The sequence below is a fragment of the Balaenoptera physalus genome (assembly GCF_965194825.1).
Source record: "Balaenoptera physalus genome assembly, chromosome: 3".
In the NCBI taxonomy this organism is placed as follows: domain Eukaryota; kingdom Metazoa; phylum Chordata; class Mammalia; order Artiodactyla; family Balaenopteridae; genus Balaenoptera; species Balaenoptera physalus.
This window is the reverse complement of record NC_138890.1, coordinates 132,720,476-132,742,413: the sequence shown is the minus strand read 5'-3', so window position 1 is coordinate 132,742,413 and position 21,938 is coordinate 132,720,476. Positions and strand designations below refer to the sequence as shown.

General features: G+C 40.6%; 1 long non-coding RNA gene across 3 annotated transcripts in view; it reads left to right on the top strand.

The window, feature by feature from the left end:
* Positions 1–21,938, top strand: part of LOC309658604 — a 254,073-nt gene that overhangs the window by 77,191 nt on the left and 154,944 nt on the right. For 2 of the 3 annotated variants that reach the window (XR_014262307.1, XR_014262308.1), the window contains exon 1: positions 304–20,913. The exons of the other annotated variant lie outside the window; for it this stretch is intronic. This is a non-coding gene — a long non-coding RNA (uncharacterized lncRNA). Of the gene's footprint in view, positions 1–303; positions 20,914–21,938 lie in introns of those variants that run through there. 3 annotated transcript variants of the gene reach the window in all.

Sequence of the window (21,938 nt, the reverse complement as noted above, 5' to 3'; positions counted from 1 at the left end):
CCAACCCCAATCAAGCTCCCTCACCCCACCTTCCACCAATGAAAAATTCACCTAAATCAGACCTCAAACCTCATAAGTATCTTTCGTCTTGTCTTTTTCTGCTCCCCTCCAGGATGCTGCAGAACTCTCTCAAGGTAGTGGTCTTCCTTACTGTAGTAAGCAATAAACTTGTCTTTGCTTCAGCCACAGGTTTTTGGGGTAGTATTTTTGGGGAATCGGCAGTTGACACACTGGCCCCCAGTGGGTGTTATAAATAGTGTTTTCAAAAATGTCACCCCCCCCCAAAAAAAAAAACTCTCACCCAGCAGATACTGTCTGGATATGATGTGGATTTTCTTAACAGAAAGGTGCAATGTTTGAAGATGCTCATGGACTTCCCAGTAGAAGACCTGGGATTAGCACACAGACATCTCAGCTGCTCAGGAACTATCTTAGAAGCCAGCAAAGAGTTGCCCTCTCCACTCACCTATAACCCGTGAGCACATCGCAGTGAAAGCTTTGAGGCACCACAACTCTATTTTACTCTCATTTCGTCCACTACTAACTGTTGCCAGAAGAGATCTCTGTATAAGTATATACAGAAATGATGAAACATATTGGGTGTTTATGAAGGGTGAAAATGTGTTAATACACCAAATGTTTATGTGCTTGTTTGTTTATAATTAGCACTCAGGGTAATGTCTTCACAGAAAGCATAGACCTATTAGAAAATTCACTAGGGCCCATTAAGATGTTTAAAGAGATGGGATTAATGATTGCAAAGAGTATCATATTCACACAAGTGCCATTTCTATTGCAAAGCATGAATGGTTTCCTGAGAGCAAAAGGAAGTTTTATTTAACTTTTTAGGATAGCCAGTCCTCTGTAATTAAAATGCGGCCTGCCAAGTCCGCAACTTTCTCTTCTTATTGTGTAAATACTTCTATGTCCGCTGATGCAATCCTGAAAAGTGCACTTACTGCTGATTTGAAAATGCCCCATACTTATTTATATCAGATTTTGTGACTTAGCTAGAAACTAGAAGGACCACTGACCATGAAGTGGTTTTGAAAATTGATTTATAATTTTGACTTAGGTTGCAAGATGGAACAGGGACATTTTCTTGATTCATTTTGCTGAAGCCTCGTCAGGTCCACCTCAAAAAACTCTTCCTTAGTTACAGTGATATTATCTGTAATAAAAATTTATATATGTAACATTAATAAATGGGAATAACTAGTGGCAGTTAGCATTTATTAAGTCTTTACTAAATACTAGGAGGACACTGTGCTAATAACTGCATCATCAGATTTCATCTTTGCAATGCCCTGATGAGTTATATGCTGTTATCATCACCACTGCACATATTGAATAACTGAGGTCTTATGAATTGAATAACCTGCCCAAGGTCACACAGCTAGTATGTGCTATGTAGGACTCAACTCAGTTTTGACTGACCATGAAGTCCCTGCTTGTTACCACCATGTTGTGAGATGCAAGTTCTTTAAGAACAAGGACCATATCTCATGCTGTACTTCTCCTAGAGTAAGTTCATTTGTGCACATATTTCATGAAATATAGTAATATCTTGATTGCTTCAAAAAGCTATTAAGTGATATGAACAGATGGACACCAAATAAATGTTGGAGAGGATAACAGGTAATTCAGTGAAAATGGTTTTTATTTCCTCTCAGAATGTAAGCTGACTAGGTAGATCATCACTTATAAAAACCAACCAAAGGGCTTCCCTGGTGGTGCAAGTGTTAGAAGCCTGCCTGCAAGTGCAGGGGACATGGGTTCGAGCCCTGGTCCGGGAAGATCCCACATGCCGCGGAGCAACTAAGCCCGTGCACCACAACTACTGAAGCCCATGCGCCTAGAGCCTGAGCTCCACAGCAAGAGAAGCCACCACAATGAGAAGCCTGTGCACCGCAGCAAAGAGTAGCCCCCTGCTTGCCGCAACTAGAGAAAGCCCGTGCGCAGCAACAAAGACCCAACGCAGCCAAAAAAAAAAAAAACCCAACCAAAGGAGCCAAATTTCTTTCATTCATTTAACAAATTTTCTTCACTCTGTGTTCACTATGAGACAGCCATTGTGTCAAATGCCCTGGAAGCAGTATTGAGAAAAACACAATCCTTAGGTTCAAGTCCCGTGAGAGAGACAAGGAATTCAACAATTAAAACACAGCGTGATATAGAACAAAGTCAAAACTCTAGAAATAGAATATACAAGTGTGACCAAGAGGTGCAAAAGCAATTCAGTAAAGAAAGGGCAGTCTTTAACAGATAGCATTAGAACAATTGCATATCCATTGGCACAAAAATGAACCTCAACCTGAAACTCACACCTTATATAATAATTAGCTCAAAGTTGATCATGAATCTAAATGTAATGTGTAAATTTATAAAACGTTTAGAAGAAGACATAAGAGAAAAATCTTCATGATTTAAGGCTAAGCAGAGTTTTAGACATGACACCAAAAACCAATCCATAAAAGAAAAATCAACAAATTGGACTCTGTGAACATTAGGAACTTTTGCTCTGAGAATGATTCTGCTAAGAGAATGAAAGGACAAGTCAGAGTTGAAGAGAAATATTTACAAATCACATTATCTGATAAAAGATTTGTAGCCAGAATATATAAAGAACTCCCTAAACTCAATAGCAGGAAGACAAACAATCCAATTAGAAAATGGGCAAAATATATTGAACAGACACTTCACTAGAGAGGATATACTGATGGCCAATAAGGCCATGAAAAGATGTTCAACATAATTAGTCATTAGGGAATTTGCTAATTAAAGCCACAATGAGATATCACCACACACCTATTAAAAAGGCTAAAATTTAAAAATACTGATAATATCAACTTTTATCAAGCATCCAGAGCAGATATATCTCTCATACATTGGTGGTGAGAGTGAAAAGTGAAACAACCATTCTGGAAAACAGTTTGGCAGGTTTTTTTAAATAATGTTATACATTTACTTAACATATGATCCAGCAGTTACCCTCCTAGATATTTATCCTAGAGCATGAAAACTTATGTCTTCAAAAAACCTATTCATAAATGTTCATAGGAGGATTATTTATAATATCCCAAACTGGAAACAACCCAAATGTTTTTCTATGGGTGTTTGGATAGGCAAACTGTGGTACATCCATGCAATGGAATACTATTCAGCAATTAAGGGGAATGAACTACTGATGCACACAGCAACTTGGATATATCTCCAGGGTTTGCTGAATGAAATAAGTAAGTCTTAAAAGATCATATACTCGATGATTCCATTTATGTGAAATTCTTACGATGGCAAAATTATAATGATGGAGAACAGGACAGTAGTTGGTTGGAGTTATGCCTGGGGACAGAGTCTAACTATAAAGGCGTAGCAAGAGGGAGTTTCTTTGTGGTGATGGACAAGTTCTGTATCTTGATCGTGGTAGTGGCTACACATATCCATACTTGAGATAAATTTTTGTAGAAACACACACAAGAGGCATGTAAAAATGGACAATATCTGAGTAATGTCTGTAGTTAAGAATATTTACCAGTATTAGTTTCCTGGTTTTGATAATGTACCATGCTTATGTAAGATGTTATCATCAGGGGAAGCTGGGTGAAGAGTATATTGGAACTCTCTTTAGTATTCTTGTGACTTCTCATGAGTCTAAAATTATTTCAAAATGAATTTTTTAAAATAATAAAGATAGTTGAGGATGTTATGGGGATACAGAGGTGGAGATAAAAGATCTCTATAATTTTGGGAATGAAGGAACAGTAGAAATTTGGGGGAAAGAACAAGAGGAGGTAACACTTAGCTGGGTCTTCAGAATGAGAAGAGGTTGGCCAGCAACGGGTAAATTTGTTCCAGGCAGGGCTGCCACCACTGCCAGCGTGTGGTCCAGGGGCCTTCCTCCCTCATTGGGAACAAGGTCAAGCCTCCTAACTGATGCTTCTGCTTCCCTCCCTGTCCCACCCAGGACAGTATTCAACCTTTCTTCAGCTCAGATGGTCCTTTCAAAATGTAAATCAGGTGACGGCATTTCTTTGTTCAAAAGGCTCCCCTCTCACTTGGAGTGATAGCCCCTGTACTTGCAATGACTTATGTAACCTGCTCTCACCCACTCACCTCTCTGACCTCAGTTCAGTTACTCCCCCTTCACTCCTCTGTTCCAGCCTCACTGGCCTCCATGTTGCTCCTTTAACACAACAGGCAGCCTCCCTTCTGAGTCATCACTAGCCCTTCCCTCAGCCTAGGCTCCTCTTCCCCCTTGTCTGCATTGGGGTCCCTCCCCTCCTCCGAGTGTTTAAGCTCTCTGCTTCTCACTGAGACCATCCCCTTTTACTGAAGTTAAAATGGCAGTAACTTCCAGCCAGCCTTTCCTATCTCTTGTCCCTGATTTATTTTTCCCCTAGTGCTTATTACCTTCTACTTTACCACAAATATATTTTTATTATTTATTTTTTGGTTTTTTTTCCCTTACTAGATTATAATCTCTATGAGGGCAGAAATGTATGTCTGCTATTTTTTTCTTCCCTGCTTTGTCCCCAACACTCAGAACCCTTTTGTTCTTCCAACAAACATATTTGAGGGCCTGTGTTCATTTCCTATTGCTGCTGTAACAAATTACCACAAACAAATTACACAAATTTATTATCTTACTGGTTCTGGAGGTGAAAAATCTAAAATTGGTTTTATGGAGCTAAAATCAAGGTGTCAGCAGGGCTACGTCCTTTTGGAGGCTCTAGACGAGAACCTATTTCCTTGCCTTTTTCAGCTTCTAGAGGCTGCCTGCATTGCATGGTGTATGTCCCATCCCTCCATCTCCAAAGGGCATCCCTCTGTCTTCTGCTCTCATTGTCACATCTCCTATCTCTCTTCTTTTAGAACCCTGTGGTCCTTTTATAAGGACACTTATAATTACTTTGGGCCATCCCAGAATCTAGGGATGATCCAGGCTAATCTCTAGATTAGCTATCTCAAGATTTTTAACTTAAGCACATCTGAAAATTCCCTTTTGCTATGTAAGGTAATGTATTCACAGGTTCTGAGGATTAGGACATAGACATCTTTGGGGATTAGGATACATTCTGCCACAGGGCCTATTATGTGTTAGGGCCTATTATATGTCCAATATAGACCAGTCAATAATAGATACCCCCAAAATAAACAGGCTAATTTTAGCTAATAATGAATGTGGCACAGTAAATAAAATGGTGTACTCTAACAAGCCAATCTAATAGTGAACAACTGCAGGGATGGGAATGGAGACCTCTGGGGAAGAAACTTTGAGGTGAGAGATTGATGGGAAGAAAGAATCAACCGCACAAAGTTCTGAGGGAAGAACCTCTCAGGTAGAGGAAAAAGCAAACGCAAAGGCCTTGAGCCAGTAGGGAGCTTGGCTTGTTCTGGCAGGGGCAGAGACCAGTGGTGGGGTTTGAGGTTGGTCAAGTAGACAGGAGTCAAATCATTTGGGCTCTTCTAGGCCCCAATGAGGAGCTCTGATTGTATCAGAGGCTGATAGTAAGCCATGATGGTGGAAAATGGATTACAGGGGGCACAAATGGATGTGCAAAATCTGTTAAAAGTTCTTGCTATGGTAGTCCAGGTGAAGGGCCGGAGTTTCTTGGACTAGGGTGGAAGCCATGGACATAGAAAAGAAACCTGGATATCTTTAGGGTGTATTTCCTAGGTAATGCGTATAGGATTATTTTACTGTAGGGACAAAACATTGTTCTAAGGTTTTTGTCCTGAGCAATGGAATATATGGCAGTGCTAGTTACTATGGAAGACTTGGAGCAGAGCAGCTTTGTGGGGATGTCAACAGTTCTCTTTTAGGCCTGTGAATTCTGAGATTCTTTTAAGCCATCCAAGGGACCGTGTCAGGGGGACTTCAGCTGTATGCACCTGAGGCTCAGAGGAGCAGCCAGGGATGGTGCTATGCACTTGGGAGTATTATGTAGCCTAGATGGCACTTACAGGCATGGGACTGCAGGAGACCATTTAGAGAGAGAGGACAGGCGTTAAGCAGTTATGGGAAGATCCAGATAGTAGTAATAATAATAGCACTTACCCTGTGCCAAGCCCTGCACTTTCCATATATTAATGTATTTAATATATTTAATCCTTGCAACAATTCATTGAGATGGTTTCTTTTATTATCGTATTCCATTTTATAGTAGAGAACACTGAGGTAGAGAGTTAAAAAACTTTTCTCAAGGTTGCACAGCTAATAACTGGCCAAACTGAGAATCAGACTCAGAAAGTCTGGTTCCAGGGTCCATGCTCTCAAACCTTGAGTTCATAGAGTATTGTTCCCCTTATAAGTATAGTCTGGATAAGATTGTGTACCAAATCACTAAACTCCGTACTTGCTCAGTGTTCTGTTATCTTAAGCTATTACTCGGATGCAGATTGGAATTGGAGTTGGTGATAAGCAGAATTCAGTGGTAAGAGAGTTCACTTCCACAAAATATTTTCTTTCCTTTTAATGTGCACTGACTTTAAAAAATTTTTTAAACCTTTTTTATCCTCTAGAACCAAAGCTCTTTATGCCATGTTGGGGTGGGATTTGATAAGATACATTTCATGTTTTCCATAAATAGACTTCTCAATAACCCCTAGGAAATTCTGTGGTTCCATGAACCACTGCTTGAAAATCTGTTCACCATCATGACAAACAGCCCATCTTTGAAAGGATAAAGTATTTGGAATTGATTCCCAGGATGAATCACATTTTCATAATTGCACAAGATTACTCACAAATTCAAGGAAGTTAGGTTTAAAAAACGAAATAAAAATCAAAAAACCCAACTTATAAACTTTGCTTACAACATGTTCTCAGATAACACCCACACATGTTTCTTTTGTCAAGATTCAACCTGAAGACACGCTGAAGACAAATTTCCACTTCTGTGACTTTGTCAGTAACACAATCAAAGTGGTGATACGCAGTGTTCTTATTCCACTGTGTGGGGCACAGAACAGTTTGCTGATTGACTGACAAATTCAAGACAATCTAGAGGTCAGAGTCTGAAGAATGAGTTAAAGGGCAGAAGTTCCAAGAGAAACTTAAACAAGCTTGAGTCCTTAAGGTCTAAGGATGAATACAGTAATGATGAAAAACTGCCTCTGATTCAATGTGTGCTTTGTGCATAGTAATTCAACAAAGTCATTCGCTGATGGTTGATTGAATGCCTACCTTGTACCAAGCACTGGGGTTACAATAATGAGTTAGAGAGGCAAATGAGCGCTATTCACAGGGAACTGACGGACTAATAGGAAAAACAGATAGTCAGATAATACAAATAGAGTGTAATGGGGGAAGACAGAGTTCTGTGGGGGAGGTGGAGGTGGATGAAGGCATTTTGCTGATTGGTTCTCGCTGCTTTGATGATCTGGCTAAGGTACTTATATAGAATCATGGCAAAACACTTGAAAATTATTTTTAGTGTTAGTGTTGGTCAGAGGATTAAACTGTTTTGAATTCAATTCTCTGGGTTACTTAGTATCACAAGCCCATAAGTAAAGAGTAGGCTTCATACACTAAGCTACAGGTTAGATTTTTTTTCTTTTTTTCTTTTTTTAAACTTGAAGTATAGTCAATTTACAGTGGTGTGTTAGTTTTTGGTGTACAGCAAAGTGATTCAGCTATATATATATTCAGCTATACATGGATGAATATGTATATGTTCATTTTTATTATCTACTTGCTTTAGATTGGTAGAAGATTAGGTATCGAATGTTTTCTTTCATTGAGGTTTTCTGCTCCTTTCATCTACTGATACCTAATTTTTAAGGTATCCTAAATTACCGAGATGCTAATTTTAAACTATTCAAAAACTGCTTTACATCTCTCTCTCCTCTCCTGAGTCCCACTAAAATTAGACTGAGCAAGTGTGCTCCTTAATAGCAGGCTATTTTCTGAGTTTGGAGGAGAACACCCAGCTATAGGCACTGAGAGTGCCTATATTAATTAATAAATTCATTCATTCATTTGCATTCATTGAGTGCTAGAATGCACTAAGCATTGTGCTCAGAGCTATAGATTCCAGACCATGGTATACAGAAAAAGATTTGCCCCAAAGATTTCCACATCCTACTCCTGGGAACTGGTAAATAGGTTACATGGCAAAGGGGAATTAAGGTTGCCGATCGTCTGATTTTGAAATGGGGAAAGTATCCTGGATTACTCAGGTGGGCCCAGTGTGATCACAGGGTGCTTATTAGTGGGAAAGGGAAGCAGAACAGGAGGACCAATGAGATGGCAACGTAAAAAGGTCTCAGCCCAATGTTGTTGGCTTTGAAGATGGAAAAAAATGAGGCCATGAGCCGAAGGGTACAGGTAGTGTCCAGAAGCTGAAAAAGACAAGGAAGTGGATTCTCCCCTGGAACCTCTAGAAAGCAACCTAACCCTGTTGACATCTCACCTTTAGCTCAGTGAGACTGACTTTGTGCTTCTGACCTCCAGAAAGGCAAGACAATAATTTTGTGTCATTTTAAGCCACTAAATTTGTGGCAGTTTGTTACAATAGCAATAGAAAACGAATGCACAGACCATAAGACAGTTCCTACCCTCCAAGAGCTAATAGGCTGGTAGACATGGAAAGAGTCCAATGAGATAAGGTTACAGCTAGCAACATTGAGTGCTGACCAGGGCTGGCACTGCAAAAGGTTTGTAGAAAGGATAAGATACCCTCTGCACTGGGCAAGACAAAAGGCCACAGCTTTATTTTTGCTGCCCATGCAATCATTTGTGCCCTAGGATATATAGGATGATGCTTTGTGGGTATTTCCCTGCACAGCTGGGGAATTGTCAGAGAAGCTAGTGGTTGGACCCACAGAGTATTGAAGAGAGGGAGGTAGGAATGTTACCTGGTTTAAAAGAATCTGAGATGTTTATATTTTAAATACCACTGTACACTGAACTTCTGAAACGTATATCTTCAGCCCATATTCCTCTCCAAACTCTAGATCTCACTGGATATCCCCAAATCTCTCCTTGGGTATCTATTGAACAACTAACCCCAAAGTTTTGATCTCCCTCAACCTGCTCCTACCTCAATATTTCCCCTTCCAGTAAATGACACCTCCACTTTTCTTGTTCTTCAGGACAAAAACCTTGGAGTCTTCCTTGACACCTTGTTTCACCTCACACTCCGTGTCACCTCCATCCGGGAATCTAGTTACCTCTACTTTCAGTATATTTATAGGCTCTTACCACTACCACTGCTGCCATCTTGGGCTAAGTCACTCTCACTTGGCTGACTTTAACAGCTTCAAACTGATCTCCCTGCTTCCATCCTTTCCCAATTACAGCCTATTCTTAACATAGGATTCAAGATAGTCCTTTTAAAATGTAAATTATTATTCTGCTCAAAAGTTTCCCGTAATGCCCAGCCTCACTCAGAGTAAAAACAAAATTCCCAAGAGAAGTCAACACCTATGTATTCACAAAACTTCTACACAAACGTTTGCAGCAGCATTATTCATAATAGCCAAAAAAGTAGAAATAACCCAAATGTTATTTAACTGATAAATAGATAAATAAAATGTGGTATATCCATACAGTGGAATATGATTTGTCAATATAAAGGAATAAAGTATCAATACATATTACAACATAGAAGAATGTTGAAAACACTATGCTAAGTGAAAGAGGCCAGTCACAAAAGATCACATATTTTTTATTCTGTTTATATTAAATATCAAGAAAATGTAAATATATAGAGACAGAAAGTATATTAGTGGTTACCAGGGCCTCGGAGGAGGGAGTAGGGAGCAACTGCTTGTGGGTGTGGAGTTTCTTTTGGGATGATGAAAATGTTCTGGCATTAGGTAAATGTTTGCACAACTTTGTGAATACACTGAAAACCACTGAACTGTACCTGGAGGAAGGTGTATATCTGAACACAACTGGGATTCTACCAGGAAGGTAGAAGGGAGGAAGGTGGTGTTGCGAAGGTGAACGAAAATGTCTGTTTCAGCCCTGTAGCCATTTGAGTTTATAGCCATGTCTAAATCTCTACCTGGAGCAATTCTGGCATAAGTTGGAGCAAACATGTTGGCATGAACCACAGTTGCTGTGGGATGACGCATACTATCAATATATTTACCTCTGCTGATATTAACCTGAGCACCTGGGGCAGGCAGTGTTCGTCAGGTTTTTCCCATGCCTCCAGCAGGACCAGACTGAAATCTTTGGAGGCCTTAAAAGTTTGAAAACATTATGACACATCTCCTCCTTATTTTAATTTAAAAGAATACATTACCATATTGAAAAATAAGTTCTGATATTTTCCATGATGACTACATTTTGTTGTTGTGATTATTTTTTTCCTGAAGCTATAAAATTATTTCCTAAAACTTCTTTTGGTGCTTCTGCCTTGTTGGTGTCCTAGGTTCATGCTTTTTCTGTCTCTGGGTAATCCAACAAAGGCCCTCTATGACAGTCGCTTACTATTTGGGACATATGCTCATTTCCTCTCCCTTCCCTGTTCCTTTTGAAAGGGACCTGATAGTTTTTTTTTTTTTCCTCCCATGAATAGATATAAACTCAAGGACTCTTTGCATTTAAATGAAATTAGTGTAATTCTTTCTAGAAACATTTATTTAGTCCCTAATGTATTAAAACAGAAGAAGAAGATCTATGCTAGAAATGAGTAGCTGCAAAGGTTAATAAAAACGTTTGCCCTTAGAGACCTTATGATCTGTGGGAAGTGCTACCTCATTGTAAACCAAAGGCATGGATCACTGGGTCCTAGGACTTGTCACATGGCAGGTGATGTGTTTTCTTGGGGGGCGTCAGCAGCTTGCTGGGTAACCCCAAATCACATTCCTACCTTCTAAGTTTGACCTTGAGAAGGAGCCTGGATATTAGTATCAACCACTTGCTGAATATCTACCCTGGGTAGGAAATGTGCTAGGCCGTACAAAACTCGGAGAATAAGTAAGTGACGAAAGTCATACAGCAGGTAAGTAGGGGAGCCATGACAAATCCTGACCACCTGGCCTCAAAGTTCATCCTGTCGCCTGTGCTTGGAGACTCTTTAATTCACTAGCTGGCTTGTATTTCTCTCATGTCAGGTTTACATAAAATCCTGGTGCATTATAGACTACTCAGATCGAACAATAATAGGGTTCCTTCTTTCCCCTGAAGGACTCTTGGTGAAGATTGACTCCTAAAGAGCTGTTAACAAAAAGTAGAATGGAGCTCAATGCTCTCGTTCCAATATTATTCTGAATCTAGTCAACATCACATGCCAGGATTGACTACTTGTTGGGGAATTTGTATTACTTTAGGTTTAGCATTCATTTAATAAACTCCACAGGAGGTGTTAGAGGAGTTCATTATTCTTCATTACTAATTACTTATTGCAGGAGGAGAAGGGTATACACCTTATGCTAATTATGTGCTGATTAAAGAATCCACATATTGGATAGATAACAACACATTCAGGGCCATGAAAAGGTAGACCTTCCCCAGTAGTTTTCCTCTTTTAGCCTATGCATTAGCCATATCAGAAATGGAAAGAATCCATTAAATGAGGCTTTTAAAGTTGCTGTCCTTTAATTATACCAAAAAATTAGCCCTAATTTGATAAAATATCAAACAGAAAAACTGATAATCTCATTGATATCTTATAGGCAGAGATGCTATTGAAAATATCCAGCATTTGATAGGGAAGAGGAATGAAGCACATAATAGATTTGAAATTAAAACTCTGAAATTTATAGCATCTGTGTAGCAGTATGTTAGTGAGTTCTAGATCACTGAAAAATGTCAGTAACTTTTATAAATGGCCCAGTCTCTATTAGACCCCTGATGATTATTTAGCTGGTCTAAAACCAGAGATTTTCTCTAACTGCTAATTTAAGAAAAGTAGCTAAATTTTTAAAAGAATGTCTTTTTTCTTTTCCTTTTTTACAGTATGTAGCAGACATAACTAGTTGCCTCCTAAATATCCCCAAAGCTATTTCTTGCCTCCTGTCTTGCTAATAAACCTTGATTTTGTTTGGAATAGTAATTACACAGGTTCATTTCCTGACTTGAGATAAGGTTAAACTAGTCAGAAATTGCATTCTCCTTTGCAGCTACTACATTTTCCAGCTTTCCTTGCAGTATATGAGGTCATAGGACTATGTTATGGACAATGAAAGAGAGATCATGCTAGGAGGCTTCTGGAAAGGATTTGCTTTCCAGGTAAAATTGCAGTTGTGTCACTGCTATCCTGTCCTCCTTCCTTTTTCCTCCTTCAAATGTAGACATGATGCCTGGTGCTATAGCAGCCATCTTGTAACCATGAGAACACAAACCACATGAAACAGAAGAACAAAAGGAGCCACTTTCATATTATCATCATTGAAGATACCACAGATTCCCTATCTTCAGACTTCTTATTACAGTATTAAGTTTTAAGGTACATATTTATTTTGATACTTCAACATCTCTGAAAACAGGAATGTGTCATTGGCTTGGAGAATATAGTGGAGCTCTCTTTTCACCCCTAAGAACTAAGGAAGGAAATGAGGCAGATGGTGGACTAGATGGGTTTTAGCAACATTCTTTAAGGTGGAAATCTACCTACTTTCAAAGTTATCTCTCAAGCTCAGAACCAGTGGCATTGAGTTCTTTAAAAGACTATTTTAAGAATAAATAACTTCTGCTCTTGATGCTAGATAATTTTCAAATTTTGCATTTCATATTTATCCAGACAATTATCTCAAAAACTTTTAAGTGCTTCTTCTCTCTTCTCTATTTTACTGCCTGTAGCACTTCTCAGCTGAAAGGTCTCTTTCCCTCTGCTTTTAATTGTTATTAGGCATTCGCTTACTAAGAAGGATGCGTTTGCTTTACGGCATGGTGTGAGAGATTTCAGTGTGCCCAGACCTCCCCGCTGCAGTGGTGAGAGATTAGATAGCAGTCTGTTCAGCCCTAGACATAACTCAGTAAGTGGCTATTGCAGAAATAATAGCTAAATTTGAAAACCCACTCATAACACTATACTAACCATTCTTCCTCAGGTGAGGAACTAGAAAAGGTGAGAAGCACAGAATCCTCAAGAAGACGTTTTCAGTCTCCTGCTAGCTGAGAGCCCCGCTGCAGTTCTGTTATGCACTGCTCCATTATGGCAAAAGGATGGAGGGGAAGGTTGAAAGGGCTTTTCTAATTAGTGACTGCTGTAATGCCAGTCCGCCTGCTGGCCTTGAAAGTGGAACAAGGCAGGTTAGACATCAAAAGTCAGGGGAAGCCTTAAAGCATCAGAGCTCTTTAACTCCGTTTCTTCTACTCCATCGCAGCGCTATAGCCGGGCAACCCCTCATGGTACACGGCTGTTCGTCTCCCTGTATCTTTATAGGGGTTACTAAAAATCTAGCTCACTGGCCAGCCAACATGGGAATTTTCCTAACTGACTGTCAGCAATGATTCCTAAAGGTCAAACTAACAAGATTCAATTTGTCGAGTTCCTTAGAACAGGTAGGAAGCCCCTGATTTCTTGTCACTTTTAAACAACTGTTCTTGAAGGTCTGGGTGGTTCCCAGAAACCCCTTCCTTTTACTGCAAAGATGAGTCACTGAAAACTCAGTCATCAACTATGATGGGACCGTGCTAACAGAGATCATTGAAATTACCAGATAATCTTCAAACAACCATTTTGTTACTAGCTTTAGCCTGTTGATGTAACAAGTCTTCACTAGATCTGCCAACAACATTTTGCTGATACGAGTTTCAGAAGTGCTAACTTGACGGACGGGGCAAGAATTGAGCAGTGGAAAGGAGACATAGAAGTAAAATTGATTGAATACCCATTCTTGTGTCATAAGTGGATTGTATAGTTTTGTGTTCTTATCAGTAGAACAGTCCAATTTAAAGTATGCCACAGTTTTATCATTTATTTGTAAACCTTAACAGGATAAGAATATCTTTTTACAGAACTTAAACATGATATTAGCAGCAGAAACTGACCTGCTGAGAAATTAATGGGGCTTTCCAGAAGTCATGATGAGTAGTTTCTTAGAGAAGAAGAAAATTTCCAGTTGTAGAAATGCCATGTGGTTTTCCAATCTCTACCATCATCTCTCTCCTAATCTTGAATTTTAAGGCTTGCTGTTCTTTATTCTTTTGATGGACTTTCACTTCTGCCCTGGAGAGTCCATTCTTTCCATATAGATGTACATAAGGGCTACTGCACTGAGGAGAAGACGGTGAGGGAGGCCTTGGGTTTAGAGGTAGGGGCCTCGTAGGGTTCCCTGGGGGTTCTCAGAAAGAGCTCTCGCCTGTGGAAACCCAGGATAAGGTAAATGGGAGAATGGATGTTACAGGAGAATTAGTTTCTAGTATTTATCCTGATCTCACAGTGATCCTCTATAGCTCCTGCAAAGGCAAGAAGGGAATTATTATGGGTTCTGTAGCGACCCAAGCACTGGATGGGAAATTTAAATTCCTGCTGTTAGTTCCAGGTCTGCCACTTACGTGCGTGGCCTCAGGTCCATCATTTTACTTCCTCCATGTCTTCATTTATAAAGTGAATTGATTAAACTATGAGTGCAGCAGTCCTTTTCTGCTCTAACATTTGATGATGATAGAAGCTTTGTGATACACTGGAAAGAGCACATGTACAACTGAACTTCCAGTGTCATTTTGCCAAGCTGAGCTCTCTGAGTTTCAGTTTATTAACAGTAGAATGAAGCAAATAATATTTGCCATGCAGGGCTGTTGTGAAAATGAGAGATGACGTATAATAGGTACCCGACAAAGTGCCCAGAATGCAGGTGGTTTTAAATAAAAGTACTTTTTATTCACTGATGCTGTGACCTACTCCTAAATGGTCTTACACTGCATGGGAGGTCTTAGGCTGATATCTGTCCCCATTGATATGCAGCCTGGAGTGGATGTTACTGCCTGGGAGAGGAAGTGAGTCAAGGTCCTGGCTTTGTGTGCGAATGGAAAGGCAGCTCCGTCCTAGGACCTCAGGGAAGCCCTAAGGGACATTAGTGCCCCTGTGTACAATTTTGCCTCCACCCAATATCTATGGCCCTGAGCGCCTCCCCAGCCCCAACTCAGCTGATTGAATTGTTCTGCTGATGAGGAGAATGTGGAGAAGCATGGCTGGTGGTTTCAGTCAACTTTGGGAAATGCCAAGCCCTGTCAGCTTAGAGGGATTCAAGACTAACTTCCTTGAATACTTTTTCTGACATTCTCAAGTTCTTGTGTTGAGAGTTGGTCAGGACACTGAGAGGTGGGGAGCAGGCAAAAGATAGCTGAAGACATCCACCTAAGCCAGGATCTAATGTTTTGGCCAAGTTGGAATCCTTTGGAAAATGAGTTCCGTCTTAGAGAAAAAAGTCCCTCTTTTCTTAGATTTTCATCAACAACAAACTTCTCTATCATTTAAAGGAAAATGGATCATTTGACACCTTGGAGATTTTACCTGAAGGAAGATAATTGCTTGAATTTTTTTTATGCTTAAGAGCTAAAAGCTATTTAGCAGCCATAAAATTGATAATGTATTTACCTCCCCAGAGCAAAGGATTTTTCATTGTTAACATAGTGCCTAGACCAAAATTGTGTCCTCTAGAGGTCACCAGTGTACCAGATTTGAAGGCCATGGAGGCCTCCAAGATGCTGAGGAAGAGCCAAGTGTCCCACTCATCTCTGAGGGAAAGAGAAAATAAGGCAAATAAATTATGGTAACAGCTGCTCTCCAGCTAGTCTCTTAAGAAGTAGGAAATCTTGTTCGGAATAGTGCACTTTTATTGATTTTTCTGGGTTTATTTTGGCTCTCCTCTGCACTGATCTAACTGGAGGAAACTTATAATTGTTAAATGCTTCCTCACCAATTGCTTCATTTTGGAAGTCAGAGAAGAAGTTTTTCTGTATGGGAGAAAAACTGATATAGAAGTAAACTATTTTAGCCGCCATTAAATGTGTTACTCTCAGTGGTGCTCTGGCCAAGGAGGAGAGTTCCCATATGTCTCCTGGCATGCTGTCCTTAACGGGCATGGGCACACCGGGGTGAGAAGCGTGGGAAGCGGCCCTGTAATTAACTGTTATATAGTCCCTGAGCTGCTTTACGTGGGAGGACACCGTCTCAAGTACTCACATCTCTGCAGCTGGATCAAACTGCACATACAGGGATCATGTTGGTAGTCAAAACATACCTTTCCTTTGGAAGAATTATCAACCAAGAGCCAAGAAGATGGCAATCTGGAGGTCCTAAGGGGACTTTTCTTAGCTGGTTTGCCTTTTTCATTATTCTTATGCTTTAATCTCGTGTGAAGCAAATTGTCTCCCTCACAGAGAACTTGCCTTGAGATAAATACTGTGTCTTGGCCGCTGGATTGAACCAGGGGAGTAAACCACGCGCTGCTGAGAGCCTGGGACATGTTGTGACATAACCCGCTGCCGGTGGCCTGCGTTCCTCACGCTGTGACCTGGGAGTCACCACCAGCGGATCACGGCATTGTTCCTGCCGCTCCAGTTGCTCTCCAAGGAGAGGAATTCCTCCATCAAGACTTTCCCAGGGTCCAGATACTTGCTAGCAGCTGACCCATCAGGAAACCGCCTCTCCCCTCTAGCTTCCCACATTCCTTCCTGAGCATTCCCCAGCCCAGGGTGTGGCCAAGCCTCGGATGATCTGCTGGGGTTGATTGACAAGAAAACAAAGCCTTCCTCTAGATAAGAAACATCACAGAGCTATAGGAAATCTATTTGTTCTGGGTGGAGCTCGCTTTCTTTCTCTCCTTTTTTTTAAATTTAATTTTATTTTTTTATATCTACGTTGCTGACTGTGTAGTTTCTTATCATTTCTTTAGGATGTGTGGAGCAGTCAATCTTCAAACAATGAACTGTGTTTGGGTAACTTTTTCTTTATGGCTAATTCACAAAGGAGGAAAATACTTTGTCCTAGAGGGCTAGGGTGATCTTAGGGCTATTAGATATTTTTCTTGAGCAGTAAAAAGAACAAAGGCAAATTTTCACTACAGTTCAGTTTGAACTGTATTCTTCAGCTCGGTGCCCATTTACATGCTGCAGAGATGGCAGTTGTAGAAAGGATGCCACTGGTCTGTCATTCTGGAGAATCCTTTAGCTTAGATGATATCCTAGGAGGATTGCAGAGTGTCACGCCATGTTGTAGCTCAGCTAGGTTGAGAATGGTGTCACTGACCCCCCGTCAATGTGGGGCAGACTGAGAGCTTTCCTGGAACTCTGCTGTTTTATCGTGGTTACCAGTTGTGTAATTGTGAGCAAATCTTACGTCTCAGTTATCTTATTTGTAAAATGAAAGGGTTGGACATAATCTCCTCTAAGGTCCATTTTGAAGCTAACATCTACTCAGAGATTAAGGCTGTTCAGTCAAGGGTCAGCTGTACCTTAGCAAGTGTGTTCGTCTCCCAGGGCTGCTGTAACAGCATACCAAAAACTGTGTGGCATAAGAAAAACAAACTTCCTCACAGTTCTGGAGGCTAGACATCCCAAATCAAGGTGTCAGGAGGACCATGCTCTCTGATGGCTCTAGGGGAGAAGGCTTCCTTGCCTTGCTTACCTTCTGGTGTCTTCTGGCGTTCCTTGGCTTATAGATGCATCACTCCAGCCTCATCACTGTCTTCTCCCTGTGTGTCTCCACATGTGAATGTCTGTCTCTGTGTCCAAATTTCCACTTTTTATAAGGACACCAGTCATATTGGATTAATGTGTAATGACCTAATTTTAACTTGATTATTTCTATAAAGACCGTATTTGCTAATAAGGTCGCATTCTGAGATACTGGGAGATTCAGACTTCAACCTATCTCTTGAGAGGACACAAGTCAACCCAGAACAGCAAGCCACTGGAAAATCTTCTCTTTGGCCTCTGGGTCCATTCTTCATGTTGCTTTGTGCCCTGAGAGGCCTACATGCATCACACCAGGGGATCCCTTTGTCCTCTGGCTTCCAGTTGGGTTAGCCAGTGGCAAGAGATAGGATGCAAGGGAAGAGTGGGGTGGGAGTGGGGCATTTATTCCCCTCAGGATGGGAAGGTGTCACCACATCTGGCTGTGTCTTGTGAGGAGACCCTATCCACACAGACTTCTTTACTTCTGGGGACCCTTAAGGGCTTCTGCAAACCTTCAGGCTTAAGGTCAGTAATTCTCTCTCCCTCCCCAACCCCCAGCTTACTTCGGTTTCTCTACCAAAACTTTAACAGTGTTCTTTATTAAACTCTCCTCACACTCCCCACTTTGAGTGGGCCATCTGTTTTCTGCAGGGATCTTAACTCTCTCCACTCTTAATGACTGAATTACTTTTCTAGAAATTCAAGGTGATAATTTGGTCTAGAAGAGTCTGGGTAGGGACCAGCTTTATTGCAATTTGTAGAAACCTGGCTGGGTAACTCCTCGTCCAGAGACTTCCAAAAGACCAGGTCCTTTATAAAGCCAAACTAGCAATGCAGATAAGCAGGCTGGGTGGCTTCTTGGATGACCTAACTTCACACATCTGTAGGTTCATGGCTGCTCTGGAACAGCCTCCAGGGTAGTTTCACATCCCTGAGCCAGGTGGGCTTTCACCTGGTGAGTGAGGGAGACCGTGCTGGCCTGGATATTCTCTGTCTTATCGCTGTCTCCCTGGGGGACTTCACTTCATTTTCCCACCCAGTGATCACATCTCTCTCAATAATGCAATGTCTTCCTTTTAAAAACTTGTTTTGCATTTTACAATTTCAAAGTCTGTTTTAGATCATCTCAGTCCTTGCTAATAAAAGTGCTAGGGAGAGAATATCTGTAGGTCTCTGATTTCAATGGAAAAAGGAGGCACATGCATGGAAGGGACTGGTGAAAATCTCCAGAATGACATGTTCTTAGACTATTCTGTGAAGTCAGTGATATTCTCTCCTCTAACCACTCGAGGAAACTGTGTTTGAGTTGTTTAGTGAATCTCTCTGCTTTCTCAGCTAGTACGTTTATAGGGCTAGTACTCAAACCCATGTTTTCACATTCCACTATTTGCTTCTAAAAAGGTATATTTTTACTCTGGTGTTCATCAGCCTTTAAAAATGAACACCTGTACCATATGTGGTCAGATACTTGGCCTTTACCCTCTCCCACTATCCAAGCTAGTCCTTGGCACTCAGTGTTCTGAAGACACCTATGAACGAAAAAGGCAGAGAAAAAGGCAACCAGGAATGTTGCATAGCTGCTAAACTCCTATCCATTCGTAAACATATGTCTCTGTGTCTGATATTTCTAGGGTTTCTTAGGAGCCCTCAATATTATCTGCTATACTTTAAGTCTGCCTTTTTTTTTTTTTTTTAATGGCCTTCCTTCAATGAGTTTCAGGCTTCTCTATTCTACCCTGGGTGCCTCCACGGTTGTTACTTCTAGTGTTTTGGACCTAGGGTAAAATCTACACCCACATCAATGTGCTAGCAATATCTCTTGAAGCCCATTGTGCTCTGGCTTAGCTGAACTTTGCTGTGGCCATGAAAATGGACATCCAGATTTAAGGGTGGGAATTACACCAAGGAGACGAAATGTCTCTTAAAATGTGCAAGGGAGATGGGCACATTACTAGCAAACAAAGAAACACACTGAGTTGAATACTTGTGGCTGAAGTTTCTGATTAGACTTGGAGAATTCTGAGTTGGTTTGCATTAGAATTCTTATTACCTCTTAAGGGGGAGAAAAAAAAACCTCAAAAAGTAGAAAGTTTTTCTTTGGATATCAAGTAGCTCTTTTCAAATCACATTTGGCCTACCAAAGTGTGAAGGGATAAGCAATGCTTGGATTCTGTTTTCCTTAAAGCCCACGTGGGTTAAGTAAGAAATGGAAAACATCCTACTAAGTGCATCTCGAGTTGTTTTGGATCTCAAACATTAACTCAAACTTAAGATAAATGAGAATGCCCGAGATGGTTTCAGTAGTATTCTGGATATTTTCTAAGTACAGGATTAGCATCACAATTTTATTATGCTGGGCTCAACAGCAGCAAAGTTGTTTTTTGGTTTTTGGTTTTGTTTTTTGTTTTGAAGATGTAAAGTAATACAAAAAAGAAGAAGACTTGGTGAGACTAAGAATAGCCAGCTCTCAAGAACGCTTACTTCTGTTTCACTTTCAGGGTTGAAAGGGTAGAGCAGAAAGAGCCCTCTAAGTGATAGTGTGGGTGATAAGGCAATGGCAGCATGAAGTGTGATCCCTGGGCTGCACAGGAGGCAGGCCTCTGTACTTCCTCATCTTTCTTGTGTTGCATTCCTGCTTAAGCACTTAGCCTGGCTCACCACTGCCCACTGAATCAAGTCTGAGCTTCTCTCTCGGGATTTCACAGCTGTCCAAAATAGGACCCAACCTGGTTTCCTGCTGTTGCATGAAGGATGATATCAGAAGAAAAGCTCACAATTTTATAGGTACTGAACAAGGCCATCCTAGGAAGGGTCAGGTCTCCGTGTCATCCGTGTCAGGAGCTCACTGAGGTGGGAGAGATGCTTATAGACACAGTTTCTGGGGGCGCAGAGACCCCCATAGGGGTTATTAAGGCAGGGCCTGAGGTCCAGCTGCCTGAGCTCAGTAAAAATATAGGGACTTGGCTGCAGGAGCATGGCCCTGCACAAAGGCTGAGAGCAACTAGCAGTTAGGCTTGAGATGCTATTCTTGAAGCTGCTGCGCAAGTGCCTCTGTGATATGAAGCAGGAGTAGTTCTAAAAACTGAGGCATCCTGAAGCCAAAGGTGGGAATCACAAGGCTCCGGTGCTGGAAATTGGGAGGCAGGGGTTGGAGACCCTTCTTTAGTCAAATGGCTTAGTTTCAGTCTAATCTGTGTTCTCTGGGCTCTCGGGACATGCCTGGGCATATCTGACAGATTGGAAGGAAGAACCACAAGGAGTGCGTTTGCATAAAGGACCAAGATGATATCTGGTGCACACGACTTTCATCAGCAGTAGGGTGGGGAGAGTGGGTGAGTATGAATACAATATGGGCTGTCACTCTGTCATTAGCTCAGCTGCCATGGATTTATGTCCGAGTCCTAGGTTAGGTTCAGAGGAAACTGCAAATAAAAACTGGAGGAGTTGTTCTCTTGCAGAATTTGAAAACAAAAATTAGCACTGTTTTGGGACCAATGCATAGAATAATATAAATTTCAGAGAGGTTTTTCTAACTCCATTGTCAAACACAAAGCTTTGCTCACTGGGGGGACTTTTAGATGGAATACTGCCATTTTTTAAAAAAATTGATGAGTCTAGTGTATCAGAAATCTAATCTGGAAAAGACACAGGTAAAGCCTACTTAATGTAAAGTTGTAATAAGTAATTAGATGCATCACTGCATATTCCGCCAAGATACTTATTTCATTTTTCATCTAACTTTAAAAATCACAGGAAATTTTCATTGGGTGATTTATAATGTATTAAATATATTTGTTTAATCTTTATTTCCTTGAAGTATTATGTTTTAAAGAGAAACGTGTTGCCTTAAAAAAAACTGCAATGGGTTTATTACATAATTTAATTCATGCTAACATGCTGACTTCATGTTGTGAAGCACAAAAGCCATAGATCTTGTCTTCTTGGCAATTCTTTCCAGGCAATATAATAGGCATCTACTCTCTTCCTTTGTATGTTTACCATGGACATCAGGAATGATTATTATATTAATAATAGTTAATTATATAATTATATGTATTATGTTATATTGAAAAAAATTACTTTTTTGTATGATCCCCTCTAAGGAAGTCAAAGAGATGGTTAACCATTTTAAAATTTGATTTTTTCTCCCCCAACGGACTAGAATATCAAGAAAAGATTATGAACCAGTCCAAAGAATGGAATCAAAAGTACCGGAGAAAAAAAGAGTACAATTGATTGATGTACTGAATCATCAACTCTACTGATTCCAATAGTTACTGGTTTTGGCTACCCTGCCATTTATCTGAGGTGACCCTAGTGTATAACTCAAGAACCACAATAGAATAGTCTGTCACAT